Here is a 19,533-nt window from a genome sequence, read left to right as displayed (position 1 = left end):
AGAGTGTCCTGTACTAGACCAGAGAGAAACTGAGTACAAGATGCCAAGAGGAGAGCACCATAAATAACACTGGTGACAATCCACAATTCTACCTAATTTCCTAAAGTCTCCTTGTTCTGCCTTAATATCATGTGTTGTCAGAAAGGGGGAGCCCTCCTTCCCTACTAACTGGCCACAGCCTGGAAGCAGGAAACTGTAGGATGGGGAGGAGATATGAGAGGAGGCTGTGATTGGGATGTAAAGTGAATAAATTTTTTAAAATGTAAATAAAAACCTTTACTGTTAACATGGAGTTTATCACGAAATTTTGAGGCTTGTAACATAGTTCCTATGAATAATTGGTCAACTTCTTTATTTCCTTGTGCCAATCGACCCAGTAAACCTGTTTAACACTGCATATGGGTAATATACAATGGATAATTTCTATTTCTGATTGTATGTTGCAGCTTCATAAATAACAAGGTTAATTCTGAATTATCAGGAATTAATCCAGAAGTTTCTATATGAAAAACAATTCTTCCTGCATATTGAGAGTCAGTATATTGTGAGATTCTGGAACATCTAGTAATACTGTAAGGATTGTATATAACTTTCATGTCTGAACTGAAGTATACAGACTTTGAATTACTTTGCTTACTTTATCTAACTTAGAGACTGCCATTCCCAACTTATTTGCATCAGTATAGAATTTGGGTGCTTCAGGATTTGATGTTCCCTTTAAAATACATGGGAGAATCCAAGTAGTTCTTTTCATAAACTGAAGGCCCTTGCATTTAAGATATTTGTTGTTAATTTCTCCCAAAAATTTTACTATAGGCCCTTTTCCAATCTTAATTGATTATGCATAATGACATAATCTCAGCATTAGTAAAATCTACTACAATATTGGCTGGGTCTATTTCTAACAATTGATGTATATTTATTCTATATTTTCTATGTAAGTTCTAATTTTTTGTCTTGTTTGTGAGCTAAGAATCCATTCCATAATACTATCTTCCCTTGATATAATGAGCCCAGTAGAAAAACGAATTGAAGGCAAAATAATAAAAATATAATCAAGTTTAGGATCTTTTCAATCCACATAGGCATCTCAAATTCTCTGTTCTACTAGAGTTAACTCTCACTCTCTGTCTTTCTGTCTCTCTTTTTTTCTCTCTGCTTCAGGTGTTAACCATCTTGAACTGTTTAAGTCTGAATCTCTTGTAACATTTGAAACATATTACTTAACTCAGTAATTAATTAGGCCTTAGCAAATTAACATTTCCCATTAATTTTTGAAAATAATTAAGAGTTTGCAACTGGTCTCTTCATATCTGTACCTTTTTTAGTTGAAGTTTTTGTTGACTTACTTTGTAATCTAAATAACTAATAGAATCTCCTCTCATGTCAGTGTCGTATGCTACTGCTTTGTTTACAGCTCAAACCAATCTTTGCAAGAAATCTGTGAAAGCTTTCCCAGAGCATTGTACAATCTTAGTAAATGACGTGGACCTTTTCCTGGGCTCCTCAATTTTATCCCAAGTTCTTAAAGCCACTAAGCAACATTATTCTATAGCATCATCATCAAATGAAATCTGTTCTTGTAAGTTAGAGTGCTGCCCTTCACCAAGCAACTGATCTTGGCAATATTCATTTCCCTTGCTCTATTTCAATGTTCAGTATTCATGACTTCCTTCCTTCACCACGTTAAACATTATAGCTGCTGACTGGCTTCTAACACAGCTGTTACCTGCCCCTTCCACTTTTGAGAAATAATTTTATTTTTGGTAGCCCAGTTACTTAATAATTATTTTACATAAGGTGAATGCATCACATAGGAAATCATGGTCTCTTTAAAACTCCACAGATCTATCATTTCTATAGGACTCTATGCTATCTCATCACAATCATGATCCACACAGTAGCAGGCAGGCGCTGTACAGTGGTCAGAGAAAATGATGGTGATTTTGTAATCACAGGTCACCCTTCCTCTATCTTTGGCAGTGCAGTTGGCTGAAGAATAAGCCTTTTTTCTCCAAAGGGGCTGTTATTTTTTTAGGCCTGTAAAGTAGTATGGTTTCCTCCTCCTCCCAGCTACACATCTAACCCCTAACCCACCCAGAGGCTGCAGTTACTTCAATCTGAAAGTATGTAGTGAGAGGTGAGGCCTCAATCGGCCTTCTAGCCTAGTTTGCTGTCCTCTTTCATCTTTCAGGAAACTCCCTTTCTCTTGCTTCGTCACCTGGTCTGTGGCCGTTTGTTTTCCCTTTTCTGGCTCTACTCACTTCCTATGCACTTCCACCTCTACCTACAATTTTGTCCAGTTGCATTGGCAACTCTACAACCCTTTCAAAAACAAGAGAATAGAGTGACCATTTTGGTTTTCCCATTTCATCACATTTTTCATTTTTGTTTCTCAGATCCCTTAATTTCTACTGGCACTATTCTCTCTCTCTCTCTCTCTCTCTCTCTCTCTCTCTCTCTCTCTCTCTCTCTCTGTTTCTCTCTCTCTCTTTCCCTGTGTGTGTGTGTGCGCGCGCGCGTGCGCACCTTGTATGCACAGGTATTCTGCTCTATGTCTTCATCATTTTCCGTCATATTTATTAAAGACAGTGTCTCTCTATTAATGTAAAGCTAGAGTGATATCTCACAAGTTGTAGCCATCCTCTGTCTCTTCCCCCACAGCACTAGAAGAAAAAAAGAGTGTGGTCAGGCCTGACTTTTATTACTCAGGCATAGGGATTTACATTCAGGTCCTTATTCTTATTCTGCAAATGATTTTTTTCCAGTGACCTATCTTCCTAGCCCCTCAACAATATTCTTAAAAATAATGCACATATCTCTCCTCACAGCAGTTCAATCCTCAGCTCTCTATTTTTCTCCCCAGCACATTTCATAATAAGCATTTCAACTTTACCTATTGACTTCAACCAACAAGTCCCATTGAAGCTTTTTATTCAACTCAGTGAATTTTTCAATTCCCGTGTTTCAGATAGTGTTTTAGTATTTCTATCACGTTGTTGATTTCAAATTCTATATTAATTTTATTATTCCATCCAGCCATCTCTTAGAATTCTTTTGGTTTTTGTTTGTTTGTTGTTGTATTAAATATTTCTCTGAGCATATTTAATCATTTTTTTGAATTTATTATCTGGGAGTTCATCTAACTCACTATCACTGAGGGCCGTTAGTGTAGGATTGGTGATCTTTGATAGAGTCATGCTCCCTTAAGTTTTACATGATCCTTCTGCTTTTGCATTGGGAATTGCTCCATGGTGTTTTAAAAATCATTATCTTTCTCTCAATAGAATTGTTTATAGTTTTCAAGAGGGACTAGGTTGAAGGAGGGTTGAAGTGCCACTTTTCTCTGCTAGACAGGTGTTTTAGGAATGGGTTTAATTTCTAGTACTTTCCTGAGAGTAGAATGCTGTTTATGTAAAGAATCATTCTGAAAAAGAAGTCCCTCTACGAAAAAACAGTACTTGTCAAATAAGTAATAATCACCCCATAAACACAAATCATTTTAGGAAATAAAGAAAGATTGATCATTTAGAATTGAATATATTAATTAATGTTGGTGTGAATGGAAAAAAACAGACTAATACTAATCACTAATCTGCAAATGACTTCTTCCAATGAGCTATCTTCCTAGCCCCCTCAATAATATTGTAAAATATAATGTACATGTCTATCCTCATAGCAGTTCAATCCTCAGCTCTCTTTTTTCTCTCCAGCACATTTCATATTATACATTTCAACTTTATCAAGACCCATGAAACCTTTTATTTGATTCAGTGAATTTTTCAGTTCCTGTGATTAGTTTTACTAATCACTAGTAAAAAGGTAAAAGGTAGACTGAAAACAGAGAGCTAAAGAAAGGTAGTCAGATTGGAGTTCAGCTCTTGGGAAACTGAGTCATGGAATGCCTAAAAACTAGCCAGCCAATATACTCTGAGAAATCCTGTCAAATAGAAAAGGGAAATGGTAAAGATGGGAAAAAAGAAGGAGGGTGGGTCATGGGATGAGAGCATTGCTGCCTTGTTAAATAGATATTATTATATGAAGTTGTTTTAAATGGAAAGGAAAAACTGGATGTTGTATAGTCTGAATGCTGTCTTCCTGATTGCTGTTTTCAAACTCATTTCTCAGTGTTCCTTACATGGCTTGCAGGTGCCTGTCAAACTTCTGAGCAGTGTTTTACAGAGTTAACTGAGAGATGACTGTCCTATCAGTAGGCAGTTCATCACAGGTGGGCTTCCCTCTGGGTTATATCTCAGAATCTAGTTGTGGATTCTGGTTCCAGCCTCTAGGTGAAGGCTCTCATTCCTACTAGGTTTCCACACTTCCCTGACTGCTGATAGGCCCTGCTTGCAGAGGATTTTTCCAGCATTCAGCAGGTATTTGGCTGGTCTTGTTCCAGCATATGTTCCCAGGACCACTGGTAAGGTTCAATGGATCTGGGGGCATCAGACTGCTGATAAAGCAGGAATCCTTTATCTTCTATCACTGCGACAGGAAGATTTTTGTCTCCTTTCTTCCATCACCCTTTTCCTTTTAAAAATATTTGATACCAAGAGTATGTGCTGATTTTCAGAGACTCGGTTGCTGGCTCAGGTTGCTGCCTCTAATTAGAAGAAGGTTGCTCCCTAAATTTACCAATTCCTCCCGGACAGACTCAGTATTTCTTCCCTGTTTTGCTTTGTAACATTTATTTCATTTTTGGCCATAAGAGATGTATTCTGAGAGTTGTTATTCAATTTTCTCTACTTCATTCATTGGAGATTCTAGCACAATGTGCCAGCATATTGTACGCATAGAGCCTCACAAACGTCACTTTAAAGATTGGCATATAACACAGCCTAATCCTTGTAAAGCTGAATTTAAAAGATCTTCCCTGGCCCTTGCTAAGATATTCAAAATGGTATTTCTTTTTTTTTTTTGAAAATAGATTCTTTTTTCATACAATATATCTTGATTACAGTTCCTCTCCTTCCACTCTGCTGGTCCCTGCCCACTTCCCTTCCTATCCAGATACACTTCTTTTCTGTCTCTCATTACAAAGGAACAGGTTTCTAGAAGGTATTAACCAAACCCGACAAAATAAAATATAATAAGATGAACAAAAACCATTACATGAAGGCTTAACAAGGTAGTCCAAAGAGAGAGAGAGAGAGAACCAAGAGCAGTCACAAAAATCAGAGAGCCACTTACATTCTCAAGATTCTAATGAATATATGAAGACAGACAAAAGCTGTAACATATGCAGAGGACCTGGTAAAGAACTATGTAGGATCATCCTGAGTAAGCAGAAAGACACACACAGTATATACTCACTCATATAGACATATAATATAGGATAAACCTACTAAAATATGTACACCTAAAGAAACTAATCAAGAGGGAGGACTCTGGCTAAAATGCTCAATCCCCACTCCGAAAGGCAAAGAGGATGGACACCAGAAGAAGAAAATAGGAAACAAGTTAGGAGCCTCCCACAGAGGGCCTCTGAAAGGCTCTGCCCTGCAGACTATCAAAGCAGATGTTGAGACTTATGGCCAAACTTTGGGCAGAATGCAGGGAATCTTATAGAAGAAGTAGAAAATAATAGTTAGAGCTGGAAAGGACAGGAGGTCCACAAGGATAGCAACAGAACCAAAAAATTTGAGGACGGGGGTCTTTCCTAAGACTCACTCCAACCAAGGACTATTCATGGAGATAACCTAGAACCCCTGCACAGATGTAGCCCATGGCAGTTCAGTGTCCAAGCGGGTTCCATAGTAATGGGAACATGGACTGCTTCTGACATGAACTGATTGGCCTGCTCTTTGGTTACCTCCCCCTGAGGGGGGAGCAGCCTTACCAGGCTACAGAGGAAGACCCTGATGAAACCTAAGACTAGGATCAGAAGGAAGAAAAACAAACCCTCCACTACCAGTGGACTTGGGAGGGGAGTGTGTGTAGAAGGGGGAAGAAGGGAAGGATTGGGAGGGGAGGAGGGAGGGAACTAGAGGGGAGATACAAAGTAAATAAAGTATAATTTTAAAAACAAAGAACTATGTAGACTCTGCTCTTGCTTATATTTTAGATGGTCCAGTATGAAGTCATTCTACCAAAAAAAAAAAAGAAATAAAAGAACAAAACAAAAAACACACCTTTTCACTAATGATAGAAGGAAATATTTGTTACTAGTGGTCCTAATCAGTATTTGCATAAAATAGATATTAAATAATTTTTATCAACTTCAGGATATAGATCCACTGTATACCACTGACAGCAGGAAATCTTACCTAAGTGTTCATCATGTTACGTATTCATTTCCATTTAAACAAAAGAAACAGACTGCGAAGAACAGCACAGCTTCATCACTTAATACCTGTGGACTCGCAAGTAACTTGCTCAGCCTTGCTGTATTTAGCATTGTTGGAAGATTCGATCATTTAAATAAGCCAAGGACTGAGAAGAAAACTTGGCTTGCAGTTAGTTCCACATGGACGGAACGTATGATTGCTATTCACGATCATAAGCCATAATCATATACCTTGCTCACAGCTACTCACTGATTTATTAAAGGTTAAGTATAAGAGTCTCTTTCAAAATAAGTTGTAATTTCACTGTCAGATATAAGAGACTTTTTAAAAATATTGAATAAAACATCCAATCATCTAGTTCTGCTAAAAAATAGTATTTATGAGGGGTAATTTGCATATGCATACATATGCTTAATATAGTCTTCATATGGAAGGTAGTTCTTCTTTCAATAAGTTTTAAAAGTCTAAGTAACATCTATCCCAAAGCTAATATTTTTAAGATAAAATATGCCCATGTTTACCATTTACATTTCTGATTACACACATAAAAAAATCTCTATTGAGGGATTTATTTTTCTTCTTGAACTTGCAAGGAAAGGTTTGCATTAAATGTAATAAAACTAAATTTTTATCCAATGTGATTCAGTAATTTCCAAAGGCCAAATGAAATAAGTCCTGAGTAAATAATGTGAAAAAATATCAACTTATTAAATGAGTAATTCAATTTATTTCACATTTAAAAAAAAAAAAAGAGACATAAAAATCCAGTTAAAAAAAGTTAAGCCAGGTGGTAGTGGCACACATCTTTAATCCCAGAATTTGGGAGGCAGAGGCAGGTGAATCTCTGGATTTGAGGGCAGCCTGATCTACACACTGACTTCCACTATGGCTAGGGCTATAGAGAGAGACCTTGTCTTGAAAAAGCAAAAAAACAAAACAAAACAAAAAAAACATATATATATATATATATATATATATATATAATTCTAAAAAGGTTTTATGTGACATTGATTTTTCAGAAATGTTTTCACATTTTTAAATTATATATTTTTTATTTTTATTAATTACAGTTTATTCACTTTGTATCCCACCTGTAGCTCACTCCCTCTTCCCTTCCCTATCCCACCCTTTGTCCCTCTTCTCCACCCATGCCCCTCCCCAGTCCACTGATGGGGAGGTCCTCCTCCACTTTCATCTGATCCTAGTCTATCAGATCTTAGATAAATTCATCAAATGGTGCAATGAACTCACAGTTCCTATATCAGTTATTTTTCTGCTGCTGTTAAAATCCAGGATGAAAAGCTACTTGTAGAGTCCACTTTGCTTATTGTCCCAAAGGAATAAGAGTCCATTGTGGAGGGAAGATGTGGCAGGCATAGAGGCTGGATCAGGAAGCTGAGATATCACATCTTCCACCAAAAACATGAGGCAAAGACATAACTGAAAGTAGGTGAGGTTATGAATTCCCAAAGCAAGGCCCAGTGATGTTCTTCATCCAGGAAGTCTGAACCACACCCCAGCAGTGACACCTAGTAGGGTCCAAGTTCAAGAATCCACGCCTGTGGGTGGTACTTCTCAATCAAACTACCCCAGCCACTGAAGAAAGGTGAAGACCAAGGAGAAAGGATACAGTTAACCTCAAGGCTATACATGCAGTCTGTGATAAGAGTGACAGGTCATTTTGCAAAATGTGTGTGTTTCTTTGTAGAATTAGCCTAGTGGCCAAGAAGTTAAAGGAAAATTTGAATTTTACTATTGCTTGTTTGTGTTTCTGGAATCTTCTCATAACAAAGACTGTCATGAATGTTGCAGAATAGTATAATTTGCTTTCATTTCTATCAGTATGTTGCTTGAGATTATGTTTTCAAATAACCTGAGTAGCTTTTATAAGCTGATGAATTTGAAGTCAGGCATGGTGGTACATGTCTTTAATTCTAGCAGTTGTGGGGAAGAGACAGGTAGATCTCCTAAGTTTCAAGCCAGTCAATATAATATTGTCATATCATGTCTGAAAAAATTAAAGTAAACTTGATACATCTGAAAAAGAAGAAAAAGAAGCAGAGCCATCAAAATTGGAGGTTTTCTTTACTCTGTATTTTTTTTTAAGAGAAGGATACATTCTGCTTTCCATGCTTTCTCCTGAAACACATTTGATGAGCTTGGTCTCATTACATTCTATTAATTATAGTTCAAAGCTTGGAAAATGTTTGCAATTGAGTTGGTAAATCAATAATTTCTCTTTTAAAAAACAGTTACAGTTTAAGTGTACAATTTGTTTTATGTTGTCAATGCTAACAAAACAGTTTGTAAACACATATTTACAATTTTTAATTGATGTTCTATATTAAGCACAACACACATCTACTGAGTATTTATTATAACAAAGTTTTGTTCAAAATATTTATCTAATTTTATGTGCATGTGTGTGTGCCAAAACGTATGTCTGTGTACCACGTGTGCAGGAGCCCATGGAGATAAAAGATGAATTGGATCTCACAGAACTGGAATTAGAAGCAGTTGTGAGCCACCGTGTGGGTGATGGAAAGTGCACAATGTCTATTTTAAAGTATTATAATAGTGCTTTTTTAATCTGAGTTTGAGACATAGAAACAGAATTTACTGATATAAAGTTAATTTCTATGAACCTTTTGCTTTCACACAATAAATGACCTTTACATTGAGGTAAAGATGAAATGCATAAAGTCTGTAAAATAAGTAACATGTATCCTAAGTTCAAAAGAATCACAGAAAGAGATGGTAAACAACACTCCGAGACTTAATAACATTTCAAAAAATGCCTTCATTCTCTCCTGACAACAGACTTTCTTTCCTAGTCACATAAAATCATCATCCGTTGTTATTCCTAAGAAAGCTTTCTATTTTTACCAATTTCTCTTAAGTCTAGAGTGATTCAATGAAAAGTTCATGTGGTAATGAAAGCTATAGAGAGGGTCTGAGGAGATGGCTCAGCCTGGAAAGTTATTTCTGCACAAACATGAGGGCCTGTGTTCATATTTTAGGCACAAGAGCTGGACATGGTAGCATGCATCTGCGATGCAGGACTGGGGAGGCAGAGACAGGTGCCCTGGGACTTACTGCCTAGCTAGTATTGCCAAATCCATAATTTCCAGATTCACGGAGACACCCAAAAGCCATGTGGAAAACAACCTAAGTGTCTTATCCAACATCAGCCTCTGACCTTTACATGCAGCTAAACGTTGGCACACACATGAACAGGTATACATGTTAACACACCCCATACATAAATACAAACAAAAAAGAAAGCAGATTTTTCTCTGCCACCAGTTAGGCTAGTTTAGACCATCCTAGTTATTCCTAATCACAAACTTGTTAGAATAAGGCAAGGTTTCTTAGTGTTGAGGAACTAAGTGAAAACATACTAGGATAAAGAAAAATAATTTGTGCAAATATAAGAAAGTTTAACACATCAAAGAGATTTTCTCCATACTACATTACAGTGTGAAAGAACATGTCATGCTTTGACCCATGTAAATGAGGTTAATTGATAACCCACATCAGTGGGATAACATACTACCCTTGGAGTGTTTTCCACCCAGGGTCACTCCTCTGGGCACCACAGCAGGGGTCAAAGCATGTTTGATGCCCATGCTTTGTTTTGAATACTCATCAAAATGTGTTTCAAGTACATAAGGAGTTCTGAGTGAGTGGTTTGGAAATTATAAGAAAATTGAATAATACTTATGTTATGTATAGTCTAATTGCAAGATGAGTTAATAATCTAACAATGGTAAGAAATGAGCCTGATGATAAGACTCAACAGATTCAAAAGATTAAGTCATTTTGTAAGTATTTTGTCCCATTTTCAGTGATAATGAATTGATGTTAATGAAAAGATACTTCTGGAATTTTGTTTGGAATCTTGTTATTTTTGTTCCATTTGCTTTTTAATCTTTGGTGTTTGTGTTTGTTTTTTGGTTTTTTTTTTTTTAAGTGTGGTGTGTATGTGTGTGTGTCCCAGCACACATGTGGAGGGCAAAGAACAAATTGCCAGAGTTAGTTTCGTCTTGTCTTTCCACCTCGTGGGTTTCAGGGATCAAACTCAGGTCACCAGACTTGTATGTTAAGCACTTTTACCTGCTGAGCAGCTCATGGGCTCCTGGTGTTTCCTTTTCTGTTCTCTTCCTTCAGTTGGCATTTCATTGTTTTAAAAAGTAAAACGTAAGAAAAATACTTAAATGTCTTATTTGAAGTCCATGTCACAAATGTGGGAGAACCATTTACTATTATTAAAATGCTGATTTCAGATTGAATTGCTGGGAAGCATTTATTTAAAATAAAAGGTCAGTTTTATGAGAACAGAGAGGAGGGCTTTGCTTTATGCTGTTGATAATGGGAAATAAATGAAACATTTAAAATATGTACAGGTTGGGCCTTAAAAAGCTGACTTGTGGTGTTTTGATGAGAACCACAAGAAAAATCCATGTCGTTATTTAAAAAAAAAATGCACCATTGAAACACATGCATTTCAATTAAACACCATTCAAAACCAAGTCAATCAGAAAACATGTTGAATATGACAAGTGCTCAGTAATATTTTTTAAATTCTTTGCCCTCCTTTTACAATGCTGTCTCTGATTCTCATCACTTTGACCAATTTTTAAACTGAAAAAAGGAGCTTCTCTGACCAATTGTGAAAACAGCCATTTATGAGAAAAGCAAATATGTTTAGAAAGCAATTTGAAAGTATGATCATTGAGCGAAAAAAAAAAAAAAAAAAAAAACAATAGCAGCTTCTATCCTAAGGCCTATATCCTCTCTAGCCACTGGTGTTTGAAGAGGGGTATAACATCCAGTGGCATGTCCCTTTCTATAGAGCAAGTTTCAAGTCCAATGAGAAACTGTTGTTTATCTCATAACATATGCAACTATTGTACCAATTGGTACTTATTGCCTACTCGGTCAGTATTACAGCATCCAATGTGCAGCACTCAGTAAGAACCCTGATCTTTTTCTCTGCAAATGATTTGCATAGCACCTGTAAGCACCATGAAAGCTAGCCAGTAGTGAAGAAGTTTCTCAGTTGATTTAAGATTGACTTTTCTCTGTCCTGCAGGCAAAGTATATGGTGTCTTAAGCAATAGAGTCTTACCATGTAGTTATGGTTGATAACTGAGTTCAATAACAATTACCTGTGTTGTTTTGGAAACCTCTGGGACCTCCCTGGCCAATTACTGGTAGAGAGGTATTGCACTGTTTGTATTGCAATTTTCATTTAATAATCCATGAAAACATCTACCCTCTGCTTCAACGATACAAAATAATTTCAAGCAGTCAATTCTAGGATTAGAGGGAAGCACAATCTTCAGGAACACAAATAAAAGTAATTTTGAAATTTTTCTCAATCTAGTTTTTTTTCTTTATAGAATATGTGTTGTGCTTTCAATTTTGTATGCACCTAGAAAGCCAAGTATCAGAGTAGGTTATTCACACACATTATTTCAATCCAGCTTCAAAGAACTTCTATAAGGAGGGAAAGAAAATAAATTTCAGAAGTATATAATATAGTGCCTCTGCTTCTTTGACCCTAATTTGTTCTAACAATTTTAATTGTGGAGAAAATTAGCACCAGATTGTCATATATAAATGTAAACAGTTAGTTCTCCTAAGGGATTTCTAGTCAAAAAGAATCCAAACTAAATGAATAAATTATGTGGCAACACATGATTGGAAATAGTTTTGCTTTATTTTTTCCAAGACAAAGTTTCTCTTTGTAGCCCAGGCTGTCCTGGAACTCACTTTGTAGACTAGACTAACCTTGAACTCCGAGATCCACCTACCACTGCTTCCCAAGTGCTGGTACTAAAAGCTGGCACCATCAAGCTTGCCTCGGGAAATATTTTTTTAACATTCTTCTTTAACTTGACTTCAATGAAAAAAAAAAAAGCTGTTGTTCTCACTGAAATATTTGTTATTCCTGCTTGAGAATTTCATACATGTGTATATATTTTAATTAAAGCCAGCCATCATTCTCTCTCTTCTCTAAATCCTATCCTATATCCCTTACCACATTGTCCCCATAAATTTGTACTCCTTCTTTAGAAACACTGAGTCCACGTAGTGCTATTTGTCTGTGCACTGGTGTAGCTCACCTACTGAAACATGGATAACCTTCTGATGCTGTTTCTCAGCACCCATCAGTTGCCAGTGAGGATAGTTCATATGCCCCTCCCAGTTCTAGGCTGGAATTCTTGCATGGCTTGATATTGTTCACATCTTGTATATACAGTCAAAACTGCTGTAAGTTCATGCAGTTGTCCTATCGTGCCCAGAATACATATATAGTTGTTGCAGAAGTCCCCAACCTCTGATTGTTACAATCTTTCTGACCCTCTTCCATGATGATCCCTGCACCTTATGAGAAGAAATTTTATATGAATACTTTGAAGGCTCTTATTCTCTGCATGTTGAGCAACTATACATGTCTGTTACCTGACATTTATTGCAGAAAGTGTCTCTTATGAAGACTGAGAGATACACTAGTCTATGGGTACAGGAAAAGAACTCAGAAGGCATTTCATATTTTGGCCATTTAAAAGGATGACTGTATTTAAGTTATTCCCTAGGGCCTACAGCCTAGCCAGTCACAGGAGTTGGGTTCTAATAAGGATGGCAAACATGAGTTCCATCAGGTTCTAAATCAAATCAGGAAGTGGTAGTTTACACCTATAACATCCATGCCATGATGAGACATGGGAAGTAGGGACAGAGGAGGCAGTATGTAGAAGGATAACTAATACTAAGGACCTTTGAAAATCTCATATTGAAGCCCTTTCTGCCATATTGCAGAAACTTCGTAACATATATACGCACAAATATATTTTTAAAAAGTTAAAACTTAATGGTAAGACTATTTCTAAAGTTCCAACATTCGTGAGTCATAAAACATAAAGAAACAAAGCTGGTACTGATCTTAAATCATTAATTCTAATGTCTGTGTGTGTATGTGTGTGTGTCCCCCAAATTTAAAAAAAAAAAAAAACTGTTCTCAAGTTCTACTCTCATCATTGTCAAAAGTGAGATTGGCAATGTTGACTTCTTTTATGTTTTTAAAGCAGAACTGTGTGTTTAGTATCCGGCAGAGGATAATGTGTTTATTCATGAGCCAAACTGAGCCAAGTGATCAGTAACTTGATAAAACTGTCCAGAAATCACTGAGCTACACTAGAAAACAAAAGGGAAGGAAATTCCATTAGCAAGTTGCTGGAGGCAAGTGATTCAGTATGCTACTCTAGGATATGGGGTCTCTGAGCACTGACTCCGGGGAGGCCCACACTCAGCATTTAGAAGCTGATGTCACTGTCAGTTTTATATCCATTGATTGTCTCCAAAAAAAAAAAAAAAAAAAAAACTATGAGGTGAAATTTCAGCTAGGAAAAATGCATATTATCAGTTCACGGTTTCTTTTCTGGTTTCTTTTCTTTCCTGATGGAGCTACTCTTTGTCCTACATGGTTTATAAGTCCATACCTCCATACATTGGTTCCCCTGAGATTGGCTCTGACAAACAGCTATACTAAGCACCAAAATTGTTCTCAGGAGATTTAACCTGTAACTTGAGGTAAAGATTTGGAACTACAAATATTTCAGATCCCATGGTTCATTCTTTCCATAATGGGATGCCAGAGTCATTTTCTCTAATGGAAAAATTTCTTTAGTCTTGAAACACTTAACACTCATTTTGTCCCTGAAGAATTTTCTGATATAACTTTAATATCCTTGAGAATGTTGATAAACTTTCTAGAAATCTAATGTCATTCTCCAGTAGATTTGTGTAACATGTTAATATTTGACAGATTTATTCTCCAGCCCTTTAGCGGTACTTGAGAAAACCTTATAATGTTTCAGATATAGTTTCATTAGCTAAATAAGCATTCGAAATCACCTAAAACTAATTCTAAAAATTAATCCTTTGAATTTAAAGGACTTTAGGTTCATCTTTTTTTCTATTCATTTTTTTTCTTTTTTTATTATTAGTTACATTATATTAACTCTGTATCCCAGCTGTATCCTGTTCCCTCATTCCCTCCCAATTCCACCCTCCTTCCCTCATCTCCTCCCTGTCCCTTTCCAAGTCCACTGATTGGGGAGGACCTCCTCCCCTTTCATCTGACCCTGTTTTGTCAATTATCTTCAGGACTGGCTGCAAAGTCCTCCTCTATGGCCTAGCAGGGCTGCTGCTCCCTTGTGGGGTGAGGAGGTCAAAGAGCCTACCAATGAGTTCATGTCAGAAATAGTCCCTGTTCCCCTTACTAGGATTCCCCCTTGGTTACTGAGCTACCACAGATTATATCCGAGCAGAGGTTCTAGATTATATCCGTACATGGTCCTTGGTAGAGTATCAGTCTCAGAAAAGACCCCTGTGGCCTGCTATATTTGGTCCTTGTGGAGCTCCTATCCTTTCCACATCATATTAACTGCCCCTTCTTTCATATGATACCCTGCACTCTGCTGAAGTTTTGGTTATGAGTCTTAGTATCTGCTCTGATACACTGCTAGGTAGAGTCTTTCAGAGGCCCTCTGTGGTAGGCTCCTGTCTTGTTACTGTTTTCTCCTACGTCCAATGCCCACCCCATTTGTCTTTCTAAGTGAGGATTGATCATCTTACCCTGTGTCTTCTTTCTTGTTTATCTTCTTTAGGTGTATAGATTTCATTATGTGTACTTGAACCTGGGTAACTGAACTTCTGTTAAACATTAAAAAGCAATACATAATGAATGAATGACAGTCTGTGTTGGTTTCCAACTTCACAAGAATCTGTAATCTAAAATCTCCACAACTATAAACAAGAAAAAAAGATGGAAACCTCAGTGTATTCTAATGAATGTCATGAAAATCTTCTCTAAAGCACTCTATTGCAGTGCCTTGTCATGCAATAGTGATTCTGAAGTGAGTAGCAAAACCAAGAAGATGAGAATCTTCTCTCAAGTTAAGTCCTTGAGGGTTTGCAAGCTGCCTTTAGTAGATTCCATCTATATGTGTTTCTCACTCAGAAATGTATTCTTTCATGTAAATTCATAACTTAGTGGAACATAGTATAAAGTAAGCAAAGGCCTATAGGTATTAATAAATGCACACAGTAGCCAAAGTCCAAAAGGTATTAATAAATGTACACAGCATCCACAGTCAATCCACATAATCCAGGGAAGGGGAACGGCTGCCTCCTCAATGGACAGCAACAGGTGCTGTCCTGGAATAGCCCCTCTGATCTAAAGAAAACAGACCTCAAGAAAACAGACCTAAAGGATTCTCAGGAATTGGGCTAGGGTCAAATCCTAATTTTAAATATGTATAAAAAGACGATTTCCTTAGCTTGAGACAGGACACACATACTCTCTTTATGTCTCAGCTGTGCAAATGATTTTTTTCTCTTTCGAAGTAGTAAATCCAGAGAAGTGTCAGTGCTGATAAAAGCAGAAACATTTTATCTGCAACTCTATGATAGCTCTCTAAAACACTGATGTGTGGAAGAGAAGTGAACCGCAATATGAGCAGGGGTGCAAGTTCAGCATTGTTAGCATTAGTGTCATAATGTACATATTCTTTCCCTAGGGACAGAGGATATTGGATTTTCTGTCATTAAATGTGCCTAAGAAACACACAAGGGGAGCAAAACTGGAGTCCCATGTTTGTTGACCACATCACTAGAAAGTTTGCCACTTTTGTGTGTCTCAGATACTTTCCTTTTGGCTGGATGGGAAAGAAGCGTTAAGACATGGTCACACATAGCCAAAGCTGGTGATGAACTCCTGTTCTTTTTGCCTCCATCAACAAGCTGGGAACACGAACATGTGCCACCACACACAGCATGGTCTCAAATTCTTAATCATAAAATGGAAATCCTTTGCATCCATAAAGTTTTGGGAGAAAAATGCAAATTTGCATTATTTATTGACTGACCATTAGTTCTTGGCATTCATTTTCAACTCATTTACTCACTTTCTGTATTCTTCTTTCTCTTTTTTCTGTCCTTCCTTCTTGCTTTCCTTCCTTCATTCATTTTTTCCTGCTCCCTGCCTTCATTTTCTTCTTGTACATTAATTCTCCTTTTTCTTCCTCTTTTTCTCTTGTGTGTGTGAGTGTGTGTGTATACATAGGATGCTTTGTCATATATGCTGCTAAGGTGGCTTGGCCTCAGGCCAGTGTCCTCATACATATGAATAAATAAACTGAATAAAGTGGGTGTCTGAGAGGTCTACTTTGACTTGATGTGAAAAGGGACATGGGAAGGTAGATGTTAGAACCAGAGTTGTGTGAGTCCTGTTCTGGTCCTGGCTTGGAGTGAAGGGAGGCAACTCTGGCAGTGTCATCTCTTCCAGGCAGGGGATGACTGCTGAGCTTGGAGGACTTTCTGGACCACCTCCCTCCATTGAGCACCTGGTGTTTCCTGAGCACAGGCAGGAACCCATGGTGCAGAGAAGCTTACTCCAGCCATCATCCTTTTTACCAGCGCTACATGTTCTGGGTCCATGGGGATAGAGCTGTGGCTGCCAATGCTGCAGCTCCCTCCTCATCTTCATCCTCACTCTCTAATGGTGGGTCTTGCAAAAGAAGCCCAGGGCCTGAATCCAATCTTCCTCGCCCACTGGGGCCAGTTCTACCTCTTCTTGCTCAGCATCTTGATTGAGGGGCTAGTCCAAGTAGCCTGCTGAGTTTGGTCCTGTTCCTCCTGCTCTTCCTTGGGTTCTTCACTGCTTCAATCCCTGGTTCCTTCTGTAGGACCCTGTTGTGGCCCTAAGTCTTCAGTTTGATTGGGGAGATATGCTCAGGGTCCATAGTGTCTCCCACTAGAATTACTGCTGCCATCCCGGGCAGGGGCTTCACTTCTGGTGGGGCAGAACCTTCTGGGGCCCTTCACATTAATTCTTCTTCGCTATAAATATATTCTAAGACAGATAATATGCGTGATTTAGTATAAGTATCACCATCTCTATTACTTTGGGGTTGAAATTATTTAAATCAGATGATCTAACCATTTCTCTGCTATAGTTTTGCCATTCATATATTACCAGTGTCTAACATGGCTACTTATGAACTATGTAGGAAATAGTATCAATAGTCCCTAGCTAAAAGTTTCAATAACCTTTCCTCGTGCATGTATTAAACATCAGGCAGTCAAAGACAGATGTGTGGAGAATACATATAACAGAGTAGAAAGTTGTGCAGGTTGATTCTTTATCAACTTGACGAAAGCTAGGGTCATCTGAGAAAGAACCTTAAGTAGAAAACCGCTTTCATTGGACTGATCTATGGATAAATCTGTGATACATTTTCCTGATATAGAAGAACCTTCCCAGGATTCCCAAATAATGGCCACAATTTTCATTACTTAGGTGCTTATAAATGCAAATCCCACAAGAGCACATAACTTCTTGCCTTCACCTAGTCAGGGCCAAGCATTCATCCTATGTACTTCCTGCCTATGTACATCCAGCCAGCATGTGATCAAGCACCTCCTGTGCAGTTGTGCCAACCAAGCTTGTTTACAGAAGCAAAAACAAACAAACAACAAAAACCTCTAAAATATGTGGCTTGTTATCTTACATGAACATGAGCACCCAGCATTCCAGGAAGTTTTCTGTCCATGGACAAGTGGGGCTTAGCGGTTAGAGGCATTTTTTGTTTTATAATAATTTAAACCTAAAACATAAATTTAGCCCTCCCACAAGCACATAAGCAGCATTTCTCCATGGCTTTGGATGGAATTCCTGTCTCCAAGTTTCTACCCTGACTTCCCTTCATCATGGAAAGTGACTAGAAGGTGTAAGCCAAATATACCCTTTCCTCCCCAAGTTGCTTGAGACTGTGCTGTTTATCACAGCAAAAGAAAACAAACTAAGATAGAAGTGCTCGCAGAGGCTGTGTCAGATCACTTGAGATGAGTTGTTACCATAAGAGATGTCTCGGGATTGAATTGTTTCATGGTGGGATATTGAAATACATTTTTTTCCTCAAACCTGGGCTGCCATGGAACTGTGTACTACTTTATGCAATTTTAATTTAGTTAGGATATTTGAAGGAAAAAGAAGTATGACATGAGATTATATCGGCTGCCTCAAATATTATGTAGAACAAATGATTAACTTCAATGAACTAGTATTGAATTAACAGAGGACAGTGTTTAAATTCCAACACTAACATTTGTGAACTGTGTGAGTTTTGGTGGTCTGGTCTTATTTTTTTATCTGAAAAAAATGGAAATAATAGTAGGATTTATTGCTCAAATTATATGAGGGTAAAATGAATAGACACAAATTTATTGCATGTAGTAATAAATATGGAGCTATTAATATTATTGTTCTTTGATTTTAATTTGTCTGTCATCTCATTAATAGGATTAGCCTGGATTATCTGCCTCTCAGTATAGAGAGAAAACATTCCTACAGTTTTTTGCTTGACTCTAAATAAATAATCACCCAGCATGTGTACCATTGAACCACTGCTGTGTACCAGACTTGTCCTAAACACTTACACATATTAATTCTATTCTTATTCATAGTAACTCCTTTTTAGAGTTGCTGAAAGAACTACAGTCCTTGAAGCAGTCACAAAAGCCATGTTTGAAACTGAGATATCTGCTCTGAAGCCAGAACTCACATCTCATACTATGCAGACATTGAGAGGGTAGGAAAAAAAAGAAAAAGAAAACTGTTTTCATTTCTCATTTTTCTCACCTGTGGATGATTTATCTTTATATTTTAGTCAGCTAAAATGTGTCATTGACTAATGATTTCCTCCAAAGACACACTGTTGAGCCCATTTACAGCTAATAAAACTTTTATATTTTTCTAGATAACAACTAGGCTACTTACAAAGTGCTTGGGTTAAAACATTTGGTGAAATTGTGCAGATTTGAGAACAGTGGTAGAGATAGCAAACAGCCTTCCTAACTTTCAAAGTCACCAAGGAAAAGAAAACTGACAGCTTCATATTTCTTTCCTTTGACAACAATTTCTGGAAAGATGCTGCTAAGTGTTTTAAAACCCTCCTAACCAGAAATGACTGTAAGAACACAGCCCTGCTTAATCCTGCCTTGGTATAGGGATCCCACATCCTCTGCTTTTCTGGGCTTTATTCTTTTTTTTTGGGGGGGGGCACTATTGCGCTAACAATTCCTCTACCTTTGTTTTGATTTCCCTTTGTTCTACCTAATTAGAAGCATGAGAAAATTTTAGGCTGAGCCTGTGTTTTTTGTTTATAAATTTTAC

General features: G+C 37.4%; 1 protein-coding gene and 1 pseudogene across 35 annotated transcripts in view; one reads left to right on the top strand and one right to left on the bottom strand.

The window, feature by feature from the left end:
* Positions 1–19,533, top strand: part of Ptprd (protein tyrosine phosphatase receptor type D) — a 2,581,289-nt gene that overhangs the window by 1,894,598 nt on the left and 667,158 nt on the right. The gene's annotated exons all lie outside the window — the stretch shown is intronic.
* On the bottom strand, positions 16,632–17,131 carry LOC110558194 (male-enhanced antigen 1-like; annotated as a pseudogene).

The sequence above is a fragment of the Meriones unguiculatus genome, chromosome 12 (genome assembly GCF_030254825.1).
Source record: "Meriones unguiculatus strain TT.TT164.6M chromosome 12, Bangor_MerUng_6.1, whole genome shotgun sequence".
NCBI classification, from domain to species: domain Eukaryota; kingdom Metazoa; phylum Chordata; class Mammalia; order Rodentia; family Muridae; genus Meriones; species Meriones unguiculatus.
The sequence above is the reverse complement of the archived record's forward strand: the minus strand, read 5'-3'. Positions and strand labels throughout refer to the sequence as shown.